This window comes from Marmota monax, unplaced genomic scaffold, assembly GCF_021218885.2.
Source record: "Marmota monax isolate L192 unplaced genomic scaffold, Marmota_monax_Labrador192_F-V1.1 WCK01_AAM20220418_F8-fsc00042, whole genome shotgun sequence".
In the NCBI taxonomy this organism is placed as follows: domain Eukaryota; kingdom Metazoa; phylum Chordata; class Mammalia; order Rodentia; family Sciuridae; genus Marmota; species Marmota monax.
The window spans coordinates 6,026,322-6,043,582 of NW_026693008.1; the positions used below are offsets into that span (position 1 = coordinate 6,026,322).

The 17,261-nt window shown below is 40.0% G+C and overlaps 1 protein-coding gene across 10 annotated transcripts in view; it reads left to right on the plus strand.

The window, feature by feature from the left end:
- Fhit (fragile histidine triad diadenosine triphosphatase) overlaps positions 1 to 17,261 on the plus strand; it is a 1,445,121-nt gene that overhangs the window by 651,815 nt on the left and 776,045 nt on the right. Inside the window, exon 1 of one of the 10 annotated variants that reach the window (XM_046453019.2) lies at positions 424 to 832. The exons of the other annotated variants lie outside the window; for them this stretch is intronic. The gene's annotated coding sequence lies outside the window, so the exon portion shown is untranslated. Of the gene's footprint in view, positions 1 to 423; positions 833 to 17,261 lie in introns of those variants that run through there. 10 annotated transcript variants of the gene reach the window in all.

A 17,261-nucleotide genomic window follows, 5' to 3' on the forward strand; every position in this document is an offset into this window, starting at 1 on the left:
CCAGAATGGGGCAGTCGGAAGGGTCACACTTAAGTAAGCCCTCTGTTTCCACAGAAATAAAGTGGACCAGGGCATAGTCAACATAGAAATTGTTGTTCAAGGATGGGCTCTCCCCAATCAAGAAGTTGCTGTCATTCCCAGCTTATGCTTCTTAAGGGGCCACGGGGAGAATCTAGAACGGACAGGAGCTCCACAATGCATCCTTTTCACCTGTGGCTAATGGCTGCCTCAGCTGTAGCTCATTACCAGATGGCACACAGGTGATACTCATTTAGGTGGACGCAGCCACAGTTGCTGCTTTTCTGAGCTGCGCTCAAAATCAGTGGAAGAGCTGGAGTGAAAGACAAGAAGGGGAAGGAGATGGAGGGATGCACCTAACCATTTGTAAGTCACGGGCTTATTTTGCTTTGCTGAAGTCCCTTCTCTTATTTCTGTGTGGAAGGGAGGGAGAGAGGAGAAAGTGTGAAAGCAAAGGTCAGAAGAACAGGAGGGGGCTGGGAATGTCTTGGACAGCTCCCAGACTCCTGGCTTTTCCTGACTTGCCCAACTGCTGTGGTCAATTTTCAGTTGGGAGGCAGAACACAACAGTCAAAAGCTCACAAAACAAATGAACAAGCAGTGAATTATCAGCAACAGGAGAGCCTTTGCTTCTCTCTCTCTGGAGGGAGAAAGGTCAGAATCCTAGTGATGAGAGTTCTTCCTCGCCTTTCCCCTCCCCACGTGGACTTTAATTGAGGCAGCTGCCCTTTGCTTTATTTCCGGGAGTAGCAGCAGCAAACAGAGCGCCTTTTGAGTCTTCTCCTGCTTGCTTGAGCTTCTCTGGATCCTGCAGGTCAGTCCTAGGCTCAGGAAAAGCAGAAAACTTTAGGTCCAAGGAGCAAAAGTCCTCAGAGCAGGTTGCTGGGAGGGACACAAGTCTTGCAAGCAAACTTTTACAGTATTTGAGATTCTCCTTCCTGTACCCATTATAGATCTTGAGACAGGGAGAAAAAGTGTCGGAGGTGGGACATTGGTGCACAGAGTATATTTTTCAGCAGAAATTCAAATGCAAAAGATGAGCACTTCTGCAGAGGAAAAAGTACTAAGGGAAATTCTCATATGTCCCTGGAATTTCCTGAGGGGACATTTGTTGAGAGGAAATGGCCCATACAATTCTGGGCAGTACATTGTGGTAGCTTCATGATTTTGGTTCCTGTCACTTATAACTGTGCAAATGGCTTAGCCTTCTTGGATCCAGGTTTCTGGCCCCAGATTAGGCAGTTCTGGTGAAGAGCTTGAGTTTTGTCCTTGGACAGATCCCGGTGCAGGTCTGGGTCCTGCCACTTAATAGTGGTGGGATTTGGGGAATTCAACTTTTTGGGGTCTCAATTTTATCAATCCAAAATAGCAGATAATTGGAGTTACCTTGTGGGGATGAAAAGAAGATGGGGAAAAAAATGCTTATAACATGCATACTGCCTTGAGAGAGGCCCCTGGTTTATGGTGGTTTACTACAGGATTAAATCCTGTAGTCATTGACCACCTGGTCTGAGATTGTTATTCAATGGCTACTTTACTTTTTACATTTCTCCAGCCAGAGTTAGGTTCTTTTTGCACTGTGTTATGAAAGAGACTTTGGACTTGAGTCCAAAGGATCAGTATGATGGATTTGACCCTCCTTCCTATTCAAAAGGTTTCATCCTTTCCATGAGTGGGCCATGTTTAGGGGACTTTAGGTAGTAGAAGTGCTTCAGCAGGTAGGAAGAGAAATCACAGAGCTTAGTTTGCACACAGTCCTGCTAGAGTATACAATTTGGATACCAGGATGTCATACAGGGTGTGTGTGTGTGTATGTGTGTGTGTGGGGGGGTGTCTTTTAACAATATTGGCTGTGGGTTTTTATTGTTATCAACAGTCTCTTTTTTTTTTTTCCTCCTGGCCTATTTATAAACATGCCTAGAGGCTAGAATGTGATGGACATATTCAATAAATAAAATTAATATTAATGATGAAATACAGAGTGAATCTAGCCCACTGATTCGAGTTTGGAATGATTAAAATAAGGAAGTTTACAAATATATATGCAGAGAAGAATGCCAGTTACTGATTGTATTGGTTTGAGATTGAAGATTTTGCATCTACTTTCTGCCCAAGTGCTAATTATTAACTTAGTCAATTGGCTATTGGTGTGTAATTTAGTGGTGTTTGCAAATGACTATAGTTTATAATCTATATACTGTAAACACTGAAAGGGACTTGCAAGATCTGTATAATCCAGAATTCTCTAATGTGTGTTCAGCATAACACTAGTCACTTGATATGGTTTGTCCCAAAAGAATTTGGAGATTGGCAAATTCTGCAAATTATATTCTTTTCTTGGAAATCAACGTTAATATAGTTAACTTCTAGCCAAATGCTGAAATGAAGAAACCTGTGTCTTTAGATTCTCCTACCCTTTCCCAAATCTATTTAAACATGGAACATTTTCCTCAGGTAATATCTGTTAAATCTTCCAGAACAAACTTGGGAAACACTATCTTGGTCTAAGCCTTTATGTTAAAAATGAGAAGCAAAGACCAAAGAAATGATGTGCCCAAGTTTACTGTATAGTGAGTCTCTTATATTCTGTTCCTGTGCTAGAAATCAAACGTCATTATTTTGTACTTGAAGGAAGAGACTAAGGAAAGGGAGATCTTCCTCTGATGGACTTCACCTAATAGCTTTCTTTAACTTGCTTTATGATCTTTCCTGCATTTTGTTTTTCAAAGAACACTCTTTACCAGAGAGTGTACTTAATAGTATTGCATATTGTATAACCACCTAGCTCTATTGTAATTATAATTTAGTTTCTCTTGAATCCATAAGCTTTCTCTATTCCCTCTAAAGCCTGCCTTTCATTCAGGCCCCCATAACTCTATAGGAACAGAAATGCCACTGTCCTTTGTTCTTCATTTTGAATATACCCCAGGTAACCAATATGGGGACCCATTTTTTGCTCCCAGAGTATATGCAAATTCCTGTGTACTGTAAAAATTGCTCACATTCTCCCTAGAAGCCTAAAGACTTGTGCATAATCTGCTCCTGTAAAAGAAAATTAATTGATATTAATTAATCTTTTTCCCCTGGATGACGATTTTTTTTCTTGATCTCAATGTGAGTAATACATCATTCAGTGTTCTTAATAATAGCCTGTGGGTGTGCATTTATTCACTGGAGTTATTAAGAACCCAAAGCTTTGCTCCTCAGGATGTGCCTTTTAGAGCAAAATTGCAGGTCTTACTTGCCAGGCTTCTATGAGCTAGAGTGGCCACTAAATATATTCTGAGATCTTTGGAACAAAACCTTTTTTCTTCTTTCTCGAGTTGGCCATGTTTGTAAATCATTGTGGTTCATTCCAACAAATATTCAGCTACTATGTCAAAACATGTGCTAGGCTCATGGGCTATTTCCCCCCCCCCCCCGCCCCTTGGGCTAATTTTTGTATTTAGGTAGGTTTTCCTGCCGTGAAAGAGCTCTCTTTCTAGTGAGGAAGATCAACTACCTCATAAACACCATACTAGTAGTAAGTGCTGTATTATGCAGTATGCAGAGTGAACTCTGTGGGAGAAGATTTATAAAGGAGTGCACTTGAATAGTATCCTGAAGGCTAGCCAGGAGCTTTTTAAGAAGTTTGGTAACTACTTGAAGTTTGATAAGTTGTAGGTTTCCACTGCCTTTTCTATCCTAATGCTCTTGTCGCCATCTTATTCACAGAGTATACTGTATCTGTAAATGTATTAAAAATTCACGATTTTAGTCTAGTTATAAAAGTTCTGGTGTAATTTTTTACACAGCCCTTCCCATTATCTTCTTCCTCAGGATGATTATCCCCATTACTTCTTTAGTGGCAATTATACAAGCCTGTCTTTGTGTGGAGGAGCTCCCATTTCTTCATTTCTGAGTTTATTTTCTGTGTAGTCCTCACAGTGACCCCGTGTAGCATTATTTCCAAAACTTACCTGCACGTTGAAATTACCTGAGGAGCATCACAAACTCACTCATGCCTTTGTTCTCCCACCACCACCCCAGGCCAGGGACTAAGATTTAATTGATGCCAAGTATTGCCAGTGCTTTGGAATTTTCCAGAAGACCCCCAGACAGCAGTGAAAATGTTTGAAAATGGGTGAACAGATGAAAAACCATTGAATTGTACACATTTACTTCCGTAAATGAGTGAATTGTATGGTATATGAATTGCATCTCAATAAAACTGTTACATGTAAATCCTAGGTGGCTAATTTGGGAATCATTGCCATAGGGTAAACAGGGAAACTGAGACCTTGAAAAACTGCTGAGTCACCCAGACTCTGACAGGCAGCCATGTGGAGTAAGAATCCTGGCCTTCCGACCCTAGCACTCATGTTCTTACCAACAAGAAAATGATCCTGCTGAGCATGGTGGCACACACCTCTAATCCCAGTGGCTCAGAAGGCTGAGGCGGAAGGATCAGGAGTTCAAAGTCAGCCTCTGCAACTTAGCAAGGCACTAAGCAACTTAGACCCTGTCACTAAATAAAATATTGTAAGAAAAGGTCTGGGGATGTGGCTCAGTAGTTAAGTGCCATGGGGTTCAATCCCCAATACAAAATAAAAAAATTGGATACATAGGCCTAGGCTTGGAGAAGTAGGGATGGCTTTCTTTCCACCTGTCCATAAGTTCTCACCATGGCATATTATGTAAGCAGTAGATCTAATTTGTAAAATAATTAGCTTTAGAATAAGATAAAGGAATTTGCCCCTTTGATGATAAAATCACAGCCCTCAATCCCTTTCTCACAGGGCTGTAATGAGTTGAGCCAGCCTCCTCCTGGAGTGGTCAGGAGGAATCCTCAGAAGCACATACACAGAGGGAAATACCAGTATCAAAGTCATAAATTCTAAAGCAACCATTTCATATCCTGGAACCTGAAAATAGAATTCTATTTAAAAGACACTGCCTGGAATGTACCTTGCTCTTTGTCAACCCTCTGCTGAATTTGGGTACAAAACATATATAAAAATAGCTTAACCATAATAGGAGAAATATTTGGGTTTCAGTCATAGAAGAGAGAGTAAGAAGGCAGGCTGGGGGTGGTTGGAAGGCCTGTTTTGCCAGTCCTAGGCAGACTGGTGGGGAAGACCTTTGAAAAGAAAGACTGAATCCCTATCATAATGAGTCGTTACAATTTTGTTTTCTAGAATATTCCAATTGGAAGTCCCCCAAAGTAGCGTGGTGACTTTTCCAAGAGGACTGCATTGTCTCTTATATGTGAAAATGATTTATTACTGATCCGGAATGGCTTCTCCTTCTAGAATTATGTTTTCCTGTTATGAATGAAGATGGAGTTCAAAAGCAGAGTTGAAGGAGAACTCATTAACCACTGGCCTTTCTAGAGGCTTAACAGTTGATTTCCAGGGCAAGGTTAGTTCAGCTCAATTCGCTTTAGTAATAAGGCACCAACTATTTCCTGAAACGTTTAGAAGTCTAGTGACCCGCAATCTATTTCTTATTGCCAAACATTGACTATATGAGTAAGTTATCTTGGATATTCAGGGTTTTATTTTTTAAACCTGGACTTTTCAGTATTTGTCTAAAGTATTTGCCTGAAGTAGTGTTTGTTTGGTTTATAAATTAGTATTAATTTCCCTTCTCCTTAAATCAATGAAATCCATTGCTGTGATATTTTTCTTTTCAAGGAAGAACAGGTTAGAATCCAATAGTGAGGAATAGAGAAACAGGAACTGGATGTACTGGCCTTATCTATCAACCATAGGGGTTGTATCATTTATGACTTACTTTGTATTTCAGTCAGCCCCCCCTGGGGGTCAGCCCTGGGATATGGGGGCAGTATGGGTAGGGTGCCCACCTGCATGCTCCACGAGGTACTCACTGATTATTTGAGCCCCCACCCTATTTCTTAACTGCTCTTCCATATTCCATACATAAGTCTGACCAACTCTTCTTCCAAGATGTGTCTAGAATACGACCACTTCTCACTCTACCACTGCCACCTCAGTTCATCTTCCTCAGTTATCCTGGGCTCACTTCTGTAGTCTCCTAACTGTGCCAGCTTCTTTCATTCTTGCTTAGTTATAGCCCATCCTCCACATAGCACCCAGAATCCTCTCTTCAGATTTTCAATTATAGCACCTCCTTGTTTAAAACCCTTCAAAGGCTACCATTTCAATACGAATAAAATTTGAATGGCTTAGCCTTGGTTTATCTGTTTCTTTCATTCATAATTCAGCTTGGCCTACATAAGAGCCTTTGTACTTTCTCTTCTATAAGATGTTGACACTACACCTCTCACCCACACATGTAGAAAAAAATGGCAACCTCTTCCTTCCTCTGATTCTCAGATTTCTCAGATAACTTGTGAAACAAACAGAAATGAATGGCTGATTGAGTGCAAGCTTGGTTGAGACAGCTTCAAAGTCTGAGCCAAGCTGATTAGTTCAGAGCTTATGAAATTGTTACTGGTTACTGTTAATGGTTACTGCCATTTCTGACCAATTAGATCTAGAGCAGAGCTGAGAGGTTGCATGCCTATCAAGCTCCCAGGTGATGCTGACACTTGCTAGACCTCAGACAACACTTTGAGTATTAAGTGTTTAGAATTTCAGCCTCCAATTAGGGTAACAAATTTATTCTCCTAATAATAGTTAGTGCCAGTTCTTCTAAAAACTTAGGAGTGAGGAAAAGCAGTCCACTTTTTCTAACATCTTACCTGGAGAGCTAGCTTTTTAACTCTCCAGGACCCCAACTAAGACTTTGCTTCTCATTGGTGCCCTGCCTGGCCATCTTCTCTCAAACAATAGTCCCACTGCCACCCTATCACTCTCAGCTGCATTATCCCATGTATTTTTCCCAGCCCTCCTCTCTCTCTGAAAATATTAAGAACTTACATATTCTTATTACATCAGGATCAGAAAATGGTTTCCCCTATAACCATGAAGAGCAGTGCTTAAAATATATAGCTCTACAATAAAATAATATGGAGTTGTTATTATTGGACAGATTAGCCATGTGTTCCATGATGATGGGTCCATTTCTTTCTTGTTAATCATTGTATTTCCATCACCTAACATAGGGTTTGGCACATGGTTGATGATGAATAAATGAGAACAGGATCTGAAAATAGGGAAAACATGTTGGATACTGATCAACTGGTAGGTGTTACTTTATGGATATTTGGAATCATCCCCAGCTTCTCTATTTTTAAAAAAAAGTTTTATTTTATTATTATTAATAATTTTATTCTGGGGATTGAACTCCAGAGTGCTTTAACACTGAGCTCCATTCAAAGCCCATTTTTGTTTGTCTCAAACTTGGCCTCAAACTTGGGATCCTCCTGCCTCAACCTCTCTGGTTGCTGGGATTACAGGTATACACCACTGCACCTGGCTTTCCCTCCCCCCACCCATACTAATTTCCAGACTCCTATAGTCTGGGCAATAAAAACTGGAGTGTTTGAGATTAAGTAGTAAGTAGAAGTCCTTTTATTTTTATCTTTGCAGAGGTTTTTCTGTTGGAAAGAGACTGCTAAAGACTTCACCATGTGGTAGGAAGCCATTGTCCACTGACACATCTGAGAAAAGGCATACACATTCCTGAGAAAGCCATCAATCCCTATCTCTAGCTCTCATTTTTATTTGAATGGTATCAGAACCACAAATTTCAGTCTCTGAGTTGCTTTTTCAATTCACATTGGATAATGGCCTGGACTTTTTTGTTCATCTTTCTGAGAACTGGGCTATTCACCTGCCCTGTGCCCAAATGGCTATTGCAGATTTGTTCATTTTGACATCCTTGATAGAGGTTGGGTTATTTTTTTCCCCCACTTCATCTAAGGCTGTGAAAAAATAGCTCAAACATCCTTTGACTAGCTCTTATTCTATCAGTGGCAACTTAGGAGAACTGCCCTACTATAATTTGGCTATAATTGGCTTAATAAGAGAAGGGACAGGAGATAGAAGGAATGAACTAAACTTTGTTCATAAAAATGTGTGCTGTGGTCCAGATACTTTGGGAAAATAGCTGTTTAAAAGCATGGTATTGGCTTTGTTCTTTGTTTCCAAAATGGGATTGGCTCTTAAATATGTCCTGCCTTAGCATCTGTCTGATTGGTAATTTGATGTTTAATTCCTACCCAGATGTCAGTGCTGAAGGGCATCCTATTGTATTGGTTTGATTTGGTTTACAACAGAGGCCCTTTTGGGATGCTTTGAACAGATCTAAAATATCAGAATGAGGCATGGAAAAGTTCAGTGAATGACTCCATTGTTTAACTGATATTTGTTGTTATCTACCATTTGCCTGGTACTATGCTATTTGCTAGGGTTATAAAGATGATATGTAAGAATTTTATTCCTTAGGAAGGGACTTTTCTCTCCAGTCCCTAACTATTTGTTCTTTCCTTCCTTTCCCCCTCTGTCCTGTCTTGCCCACACACATTCATTCTATCAGGAGAAGTAGGAACTGCACTTCCTGGTGATAAGCCTGGTATCTGCTGGGCCATGGCCCATGTGCTAGTAGGGGGCAGCTCATCACCTAAAAGTAGAAAGCCCTACTATGCCCTCTTAGACTTGCCTGTGGCTATTATGGGGTATCCTTCAGCCTCTGTATGGCAGTCAGGCCAGACAAGACCTGCCTCATTCATACCAGTGGTCATTTTCAAACTTGTACTGAGGAGCAAACTAGTGCTATGGGCCTTGGGTCTTCATTGCATTGAGGGAACTAGAAAACACACTTAGATTTTATTTACAGTTTACTTATACATTTCCCAGGGACTATTGGGAGCTGCCCAGTCATTCATAAAGCTTCTTGTCTCCCATGGGGCTGCTTAGTCTGCTTGAGATGTTGTCTTGAATAGGCCACCTGGACATCAAGCAGCTTTCTCTGCCTTCAAGAAGATCTTGATCCAGCATGTGAGACACAGAAAGGAATGCATAATTCTTGTTTGTGTTAGAGGCCCTATATTTCGAGTATGTCCTGGGCACTGTAAATAAAATAGAATGGCAGGACAGATATTTTGGGTGTTATACTAATTGGTTAATAGCTCATTCTAGTGCAATAGATTGCATCACTGATAACCATGATAAGGAAGAAAAAAATGCTCCAAATAGAAGCTACAGTTTATGCACAGTGTTACTTTTGTATTTCACAAACTGAGTACAGTTTCCCCATTGGTGCATACCATGTCACACTTGAATTTTAGTATTATTAACTGTGATCTTGAACCTTTGGGACCTGTCATCCTGAAACATCTGTCCTTGACTTTTCAAAACATAGGGCTCTGGCTTGTCCCCAGTAGCCTGGCATGCCAGGAAAAGGAAGAAAAGACCTCATGCCATGATAAGACAGGTGGTTTCCATGGCCACCAGCATAGGAAGACTCCAGCATCTTTGTAATAGGCTTAAGCAAGAGGGAGAGTTTCAGAAACCTGCATATTTGTTTAACAGTGCTTAGAGGATAGCTTTATAAAGAAATGGCATAAGTACCCCCAAGTGGGACATACTTTCTCTCATGTTCTGGAGCTGGGAGGTTAAACAGCCACTCACAGATATGTAGGTTTCTACCCTCTCAGTGGGTTATTGGGGGAAAAAAGATGATCAGCAAACACTCGGTAGAAAAGAGGACTCTTGCAAGGTAGCTTTTGAGGATCCAAGCATTACACTGTGCATCCTCCTCTAAAGTGAAAGAAAGTGCACTAGCAATTTGAGTGGAAACATCAGTAAAGAGATCATAATGCCTTATTAAATGAGAAACTTCTGAAAAAAATGCATTTAACCAAATCGAAGGCAAGAGGGGGAATCTCAGCAGCAGCAACCTGAGAAAATGTCATCAGGGAATTGAGCTGTAGCTGAGAGTGCTCCACAGTAAATGTATGCTTCACTTGCTGCCTGTGACAGCGACACATCTTTTGTAATCCTTCCAGAATTGCCCTCAAAATGGGTTAATGTTTTCTTGCTTTGTGCTGGATTTTTTAGATATAAGTGCCCTTAGGGGAATTTTAATTGTCTCTTTATTTTTTATTCTCATATTAATTCCCAGTACAGTTAAGAAAATTAATACTACTGTGGATTTACAGAATTTGCTAATTAGTAAGAAGCTTGACATTTACTAATATAAAACTATGAACAAACCCACTAATTTAAAAATTATGTCACAATCACAATGTTCCCATGGAAGCTGGAAGCCCAAAGAAAAATGTGGTCTTTAGATATTTAGTAACAAGGTGATTAGTCAAAGGATTACCATAGAGCATGTTATTTCAGTGGTAAAAGTTTATTATTCATGTTCTTAATTGAAAGAGTTGAGATTCTGAAAGATTCATGGGTTATCACATCCTTAGTCTGAAATGGATGGGATCATCCTAGGGCTGCCACAGAAGGTTTCCCTGTATCATTAGTCTAAAGTCTGAGACTGGAATAAAAAATAGGTTTTGCTTGTCACACTACATTACCAATTGATTGGTAATGGCTATCTAAAAGTCTCTATTAAGAAGGTCCTACAGGAGAACATGACAAAGTTGATTAGTGATATCTGCCATAGGTACAGGAAGAGGAGACCATAGCATGTTGGCCCTTCCTGGTATAGAAGAAAGCACACAGTGAGCAAAACCAAGCATGAATTTACTCTTCCATCAATATTAGATCTCCCGGGAATCTGTGTTTAGCAGGGAAATTATTTTTCCTGGACTATGTATTAGGAGGAGTCAATAATGCCATCCTAGAACTCTGAAGAGCATGCTGAGAGCAACTCTGACCTTAACCTTGAAACAGCTTCATATGCCCATGTGTGTATCAGACAGGGAAACGGGTCAGGGAGATGACAAGAGAGTGGCTGAGAGTGTTTCCCTGTTAGAGAGCAGAACAGGGAAGGGTCTAGAGTGCACATCTGTCTTGACAGCTGCAAGTCTGTGTGCTGTTGCTCACAGCCTGTACTGTGACACACAAGTGTCACAGTAGGCAAGGACTACAAAGATAGGAGTTAAGTTGTGCCAACAAAGACTCTGTTCCTGCAGGACTCTTGGAATAAGAGTCACCTAAATAAGATCACTTGCAACTGGGATGAAACTTTTCAAGAGGAAAAATATATATATACATAAATTGTTTGTTTTTTAAAAAGCAACCGCCTTTCCTCATATTTGTCATTAAACCAAGATTTGAATGTATGGGTTACTAATAGCTGGCATTTGAAATATTATTTTAAGACCAAGTGTCTATAAGACTACAAAGCTTGGAGATTCCATGCTGGGGGAACCTGCTTCACTGTTTTGCTTGGACTCAAAATCCATTTTTCAACAATACATATACACTTAATTAGGGATTGCTTGTCAGCCTTTTAATTATTGTGTTTCTCAGCCCACTTGGCAATGAGGGTTGCCGTAAATAACCATTTGCAACAGCACACACTCAAGTAGAGTTCTCCCAAGCTGAATGTTGCTCTGATGTCATGGTGAGCAGATGAGACAGAGCCACATCCAAAGCTAAGGAGAGCTTCCATATGCCCTTAGACTGCCCATTTGATCCTGTGAGACCTGGCATAGCCACCTTGGTAAGCTCTGAATAAACTTTTTATACCCATAAGACAGTCGGACTCTGTGGGCAGCAAAAATTGCACACTTAAGAATTAATTCTTTTCGACATCGTGTCTTTTTTGGTTGATGATGTTCTTCTTGTCACCACCTCTGCTCACCCACATGTATGCAGATATTAGAGTGATCATTACATCAGGAAATTACAGCTTCTGAGGCAATGTGGGCAGAAGATCTTTCTTGGCACCAGAGAGGTGACCAGTGTCACAAATTTGCGGTGCAAATCTCAGCTTCACCACTTCCTTCCAGTGTCAACTCGGGCAAGTGACTTAAGCTCCTAGTGCTTTCTTCTGTAAAATCAACATGATGACAGTGCAATTAAGAGAGATTTACATAAAGCATTTAGCATAATGCCTTGTCTGTAGGAATGGCTGTGAGAATACGAGCTGTAATTATTAGTGTAATTAAAAAATTCAGATTTTTAAAATTACTAAAGTTTTCTAGGGCTGGGGTTATTGGTAGAGTGCTTGCCGTACAAGCACAAGGCCCTGGGTTCAATCCCCGGCACCACAAAAATAAAAAAAATAAATAATAAAGTTGTCTAATTGTCTCTACCTCCCAGGTGTCAATGGACGTGTTATTACTGGCATCATGTATAAAGGCTGGCCCCAGGTATTATTTTCAGAAATGACTTCTTTTAGCTTCATAAAATGATATGCCAAAAGAGCACTCTTATCCCAGACATGGTAATTCCCAGACTGTGTTCAGTATAGTCATCGATGTGGTTATAGGGAAGCAATGACAGGGGACGCAGGCAGAGTTGTGATGTGGGTGATGCCACTGCTGCTCCTCTCTGCCACCAGCACCTCTCACCTTCAGGGTGTTGCTATTCCTCACTCCAAGCCCCCCATTCTTCCTAGCCTTCTCTAAGCAGTGCTTGGTGGCCACTTTGGTTTACTGAGAAGAGCTTTGTTTTCCTCCATATCCGTTGTGTAGATTGTTGGTGTCTGAATGACCTAAGGCAGGTCAAATGCCTACTGTTGGCTCTGGCACATGGGAAAATCCAATCACTGCTCATTGATCATTGTTGGTAATAGGATCTTGGTGCTATGAACCTATTATTTGATGTCCAGGAAGAGATGGATTCCCAGCCAGTCCCAAGTTCCCTTATTTACTATAGAGACATCTTTGTTATAGTTTTCAGCAGCTCATTCTTCACCTTTATCTTTCTTTCTCTTGTGTATCTGGGTCTGTCTTTCCTAGGTGCTCAGAAAACTTTATAGATGATGATTAATATTTGTCTGGCACCTTTTGTGTTGAAGCAATATGCTGACCGCTGTGGGAGTGTCAAGGAAGGTTTATGTATAGACAGATCACCCAGATGGTTGAGAGAGACTCATTTTTCTTCTGAGGTCAGGAGGAGATCAAAAGTAGCCATTAGAAAATGACCAATTAGTGTTCCCTTTTGAGAACTCACAACTCCAGAAAGCTCTTATACAAGTGAAGAGGAGGACAAAGAAGAATGAAACAGTATGTATTATTATTAGGGAGGTAATAACCAGTATGTAAATGAGTACGACCACACAGGAAAGCTGTTTTGAGTCAGTGTGAATCATAAGACCAAAGCGAATGCCTAACAGCCACCCTGCAAACCCTAGGTTCCCTGCAGAAGCTTGCCTATAGCCAGAAACAGCCCACCTGGCCGGAACAATGGAATCATGTGATAGGACTCAGATGTGGGTCTCAGTCTGCTAGCTCATTAGTGTTGGATGGTGCTCTTAGGTAGGCAGACAGAGAGAGCCTCATTACTGTTCATACGAGTAAGCTAATTATTAAAAAGTTCTGCATTTTCAAATGGCGACAAATAGAATGAAGAGGTAATGAGATGGGTAGGAATGGAGATCCCCTGATGAGTGGATATGGTGAGAGGATGAGGAAATGAAGAAAGGATGAGGGGGAAAACTGCCATTGTCACTTTCAGAGTTACTGAGCAATACCTATTTGTCTATTACACAGGGGAATGGGAAGGCATTGCTAAGGCAATGGAAAAGTACTATTATCCTGGAAGGAGGCCTAGACAATGCTGGGCTGCAGAATCCATGATGGTAGAGGAAGGGTCAAAACTTGAATGCTTTCAATTTCAGGTTTTGTTCAATATTTAATAGTAGCCACCTAGGCTGAGGTGGGAGAGCTGGATTTCAAGACTCCTGAAAACCTTTTGATCGTTAGTATGACTCTAGGGGCTGCCTGTATTTGTTTTTGAGAGGACAGAATGTAAAGTCTTTAATTTGATGTTTATGCTCTCATTGAACTAATGTCTTCTCAGAGTCTGGGAGAACAGAGGGGAAGGGTGGTCTGAGATGGTCTGGGATGGTCTGGGATAGCCTGGAATTTAGATCTTGTTATCACCAAGTGGGTTTTCCAAATGCTATTGAGCAGGATTGAAGGGAGATGTTCATTACACAGTTCTAAACTTGTCCCCTTACTAGATTGTACCACACTGTTAAGTAATAAATTCATCCATCATGTAATTATCTTGTGAATAACACAATTAGAAATTGCTGAGTATGGTGGAACACTTAAAATAGGAGTCTATAGATTACCAGTGACACATAGCTATAATTGACACCATAATTAGCTTTACTGTTCTGTTTTAGAAAAATTCATGAGTGGCATTGCTTTGCCACGAAAAAATGCAGACATTTCACAAGAGTCAAAAGATGGTGGAATTATCACTGGGCGCAGTAGCCCACACCTATAATCCCAGAGACTCCAGAGGCTGAGGCAGGAGGATCACAAGTTCAAAGCCAGTCCCAGCAACTTAGTGAGACCCTGTCTCAAAATAAAATATGAAAAGGGCTAGGTATGTGGTTCAGTGGTAACGTTCCCCTGGGTTCAATCCTCAGTACCAAAAAATAAGAAAATTTTTAAAAAGTTGAATTTTTCCTGTGCACAGAAATAATAATTGATTTGTATTCATTTGTATTTGGAACTTAAATTTCTCAATGTTGATGTTTAAAGCATGACACAGTTTATATGGTTTTGTTTTGTTTTCCTTTATGTCAGAAGCTCAAAAACAACAAAACAAAACAAAAGAACATTTCGTGTCTCTTAACTTCTAAGAGACCTGTGTATTGAAAATGGATACTACTTGCTAGAATGTAGTTCTGGCTTCTGAAGATGACAGTTGATTTAAATTTACCATTCAAGCTTTTGACACCAGTTCCATGTTGCTGTCCCAACCTATCTGCAGTGTTACCATCCAATCCATGGAGAGGAACATCTCTGAATCTTTTATGACCCCATCGAGACTGTGATACAGTAGGAACACAGTAGAAAATGTAGCCTGTTCAGATAGATACATAATAGTAAATTTTCAACCTTTCAATGTTCTTCCTTAAGTATGGGTTATATTCTAATAATATAACCCTTAGATTAATATTTAAGTTCCCCTCTGCTAATACAGTCCACTTGAAGACATAGTTTGGGTTATTTTCACTGTAAGATGAATCTCAGGAAAAAATAAGAATCTCAGCCTCCATGAGACTCAAGTCAGTCATGCTTAGTCCTTTAATATAGAAATCTTGCTTTTTACCCCGGCTTTGGGCTTCTGTCTCAGATGGGTATCTGCAAACATAGGCTGTTCATTTTCTAAAGGGCTCTAGGCCTCAGTGCTGGTACTGTAGACCTTTGATTACCTGTGTTTGATTGGGCACAAAACATCTTTAAGATGATATAAGTAGCTTCAAATTTTTACGCATACAGTACAGTTTCATACTGAAGGTCATGCTGAAGTTCAAAACATAAAAATCATCCACTCACTCCCTACGTCCATCTTTATTCGATAAAAAGAACTTTGGGAGCCAAAACATTTTTTTTCTTTCTTTCTTTTTTTTTTTTTTTAAAGGTGAGCTCTTTTTGAAGAAAAGGTCTCTAATGGATCAATGGGAGAAGGGGGTTGGCTATTCCCATATCCAAGGATACTCGAAAACTATCACTTCAGGTAGCTTCTCACCCATGGTTATGGTGGAAGATAAAAATATGCAGAAAAGATAACAGAGTTGACTGCATATCTGTTTTTTGAAGGAAAACCATCAGTAATTTCTAGATATTTTTCCCTTGTGCATATGCAGATACACAAATGATCAAAAAATATTTTTAGAGCTGTACTGCCTACTTGAAAATAAATGACAACTATACACATAGGATTAGGTTTTCCTTATTTGTCTTTTATTATGGAACAGTCAGCAAAAAAGCAGATGTATATTAGGGGCATGTGGGGTGGCAAGAATAAAACAGGTCTAAAGAGCTCTGGTCAGGTGCAGGGAATAGTAGAAATACAGGTCAGGAGTCGCAAATGAATGGGTGGAAGTAAGGGATTCTTGGCCTTTACTGCACACTGCAGTTTCCACGGGAACTTTAAAAAACAAAACCAGAAACAAACAAAAAGGGACAGATGTCCAGGTCTTAGCCAGACCAATTAAATTCAAATTTCTGATTGTAGGCTGTTGGCAAGGATGTAGAGAAATTGAAGCCCTCATTCGTTGATGGTGGTAATGTAAAACAGTACAATCACTAAGGAAAACAGTTTGGCAGCTCCTCAGAAAGTTAAAAATAGTTTCCATGCAGCAATTCCACTCCTAGGTATGCACTCAAGAGAAATGAAAACATATGTCCACACACAAACCTGGGCGTGACTGTTCATAGTACTATTCACTAGAGCCAAAAAAGCAAAAACATCTGATGAGTGGATTTTTATAAAAGAGCATCTACAGATGATGGGATATTATTCAGCCTTGAAGAGGAATAAAATCTTGACAACCTGCTATTATATGGATGAACCCTGAATACATTATGCTAAGTGAAAGAAGCCAGCCACAAAAACCACATATTGTGTGATTCCATTCATGTGAAATGTCCACATGAGGCAGAAAGTAGATTAATGTTTTCCAGGGGCTGTGCAAAACAAGTGACAGTGCAAAGAAAAGAAAAATGACTGGGAAGAGGGGAGAAAGAGAGGTAACCCACGAAGTGAGATCTTGAAAAGGTTCTTGCATTTTCAAATTTCTATGTGTTTCATAATAATAGCTGAAGTTCTGGATTTTCTTTGACTTGTTAACAGCTGACATTTTTTCTTAGTGACACTATGTATGGATGACTTAATATACTTTATTAGAATGATTTCTTTGTATAAAGAAGTTAGTGGTACACTTGCTTAAATCCTAAGATACTTCAGATTTTTTTTTTTTTTTTTTTTTTTTTGTCATCTTCTTGGGATTTTCTGACACTGTGCTCTGGAATTTTGACATCGACAGGCAGGTTAAGAATGTTTTGTAAATCACAGACTTTAATGTATGTCTCCAACCATTCACTGATGTGCCTTGGTTGTTTTCTAAGTCATTGATAAACTATGTTTGGGAGCCTGGCCAGCTCGGTGTGCTCTTCCAGGTAGAGGACAGGTCACTTTTCCTGTTAAGGTTAGTCTTGGAATCCATTAGCCAGCAGATTTTCAAGTTCATTTACATTCTTGGTTAACAATTGAGTCCCCACTTTTTCAATGAATTGAAATGAAGACTTATTCTCTAGTATGTGGGACTCTGGCTTCCTCTGATGTCCACCAAAGGGGCCCATGCCTTCCAGGGCAGGTGTAACGTGCTTGTCATTTGCTAAGTCATGCTGGGGTATAAAAATATCAGATTATATATTTTTTTTTTTGCAATGAGCT